Source organism: Atta cephalotes (genome assembly GCF_000143395.1).
Source record: "Atta cephalotes unplaced genomic scaffold scaffold00049, whole genome shotgun sequence".
Lineage (NCBI taxonomy): Eukaryota > Metazoa > Arthropoda > Insecta > Hymenoptera > Formicidae > Atta > Atta cephalotes.
In genome coordinates, this window is record NW_012130113.1 from 1,105,897 (window position 1) to 1,107,857 (window position 1,961).

At 23.4% G+C, this 1,961-nt stretch overlaps 1 protein-coding gene across 1 annotated transcript in view; it reads left to right on the forward strand.

Annotated features, from left to right (window-relative positions):
* The window catches only part of LOC105622834 (telomere-associated protein RIF1-like), an 11,008-nt gene extending 10,275 nt beyond the window's left edge, over window positions 1-733 (forward strand). The window contains exon 16 of the mRNA XM_012204245.1: window positions 457-733. The gene's annotated coding sequence lies outside the window, so the exon portion shown is untranslated. The remainder of the gene's footprint in view (window positions 1-456) is intronic.
* The last annotated feature ends 1,228 nt before the right edge of the window (window positions 734-1,961 follow it).

Sequence of the window (1,961 nt, forward strand, 5' to 3'; positions counted from 1 at the left end):
CTACTGTATTAATTAAATAGTATATAAAATTTAAAATTTTACTTGTCGTTCGTAACTTTACTTCTAACAACGACGACACGTTACGTACCGAACCAACTAATATATATATATATATATATATATATATATAATGTAATAGTTATTTTTGTTATTACGTATAATTCCTATTAGAATGAAGAGGAGATATGTTGAATCATTAAGCAAAACTGATTTTCTTCTCGAGTAAAAATAGTTTTAAAAAATTATAGTAAGCCAGAGAAAATTTATTTTTCTTAAATACAAAAAATGCTTGCTTAATATTTAGTAATTATTAAATAATTAATATTAACATTTAATATAATATTTTATATAATGTTAATGTTAATGTTATGATAGGTTTTTTATTTATAAGTGTCTTATATCTTGTTTTATATCTTGTATTGTTGCTTTATTGATTCTATTTTTTTATTCTTTCAGATTGTATTTCTTAGCTACAACTGGCATTCTCCTTTAAAAAAAAAAGCAGCCATTTCCAAGGATTGTGATACATTCAGTTGAATTCATTTCTCATGAAAGATACATCTTTTCAGAATTTTAAATTGTGTTATAGGAATATATAGTTATATAGAACAATTGGTGAACATAAGATATCTGCTCATTGGTAATACGAGAATTAAGAACAACTATTTTTTAATCGATTGTACTATAACTGCAGTACAACTTGTGTACATATACATATATATATATATATATATATATACATATTTGCATTTAAAGAAAGATTTTTCGTTACTTTAATTAGATAAAGAAAGAGAGGGAGATCTGCTTAAAGTATAAGAAAATGAATATAAAAAACCAACAGTGAGATGTCTCCATTTTTTAAAATTTTTATTCCACAGTCACTTATATCAATATAATAGTGACATCTTAAAAGTTACATCTTTTTAATTTGTGGAAATTAATAGGTAACTATGATTCATTTTTGAAAACATTTTTGTCAATTCGCTAAAATTATCTTAAATGATATATGGTACCGCATTGTTCCTAAATCAATGTAATTATTGCCATTCTTACAAGTAAGTATTCTATAAAACCAAATGCGTAATTATCAATATAATTATTTATTTTTTAGACAATATATTTTCTCGCCTGAGTTATAAAATATATGAAAAAATTTATATATAGAGTATTCTTTTTTTTATCATTACTACGGTAAATATTTCCGTTATTTTTGTATGATGTGTAGGAAAAAATTATTTGCTTTAACTAGAAGGACCGAGGTAGCCAAATTTAGTTCCTCGCGAAATTCAAACTAATATAACTTTTTTCAATATAACTTTTTGCTTCTACGTGATATCCTTTTGTGACTTTTCAGTATTTTTCATGTTCTTAATTTTAGTAAAAAAATTTTCAATTACATAAAATGGTTGAATTTTTTTTTAATTATCTAGAAAGATTATTGGAGTCAATTTAACTTCTTTATCCCGTTTTTCTAGTGTTAAAAGAATAAAATTTGTGATTGACGAAGACATTTTCATAATTAGTAAAAGGACATTTTATATCTTACAGAAACGTCTTATTTAACGTATTTTATGTTGTTACATTAATTTACGTTATATTAGGTTATACTTGATTGATATGATTTATCTTTATCATACAATTGTTGACGGGATAAACAGATTTATGAAAAAAAAATTTTGTTACAACGTAATAATTCCATAAAGTAATGCCTTTCCGTGAGATCGAATTAGCACGCTTACTTTAAATGACTAAAATGACCTTAATAGCTATATATGACTAATTAATCAATTTTTAAGTCTCGTATATCATTGTAAATATACATGTATGTCATTTATATTGATGGACGATCAATATATTCACTTAATACGCTTCTTATGTGTATGCGTTATTATTCTTACTATACCTGATACATCTATATGAATTCTATTTACTTACAATTTAAATTGAAAAATTATTATAAT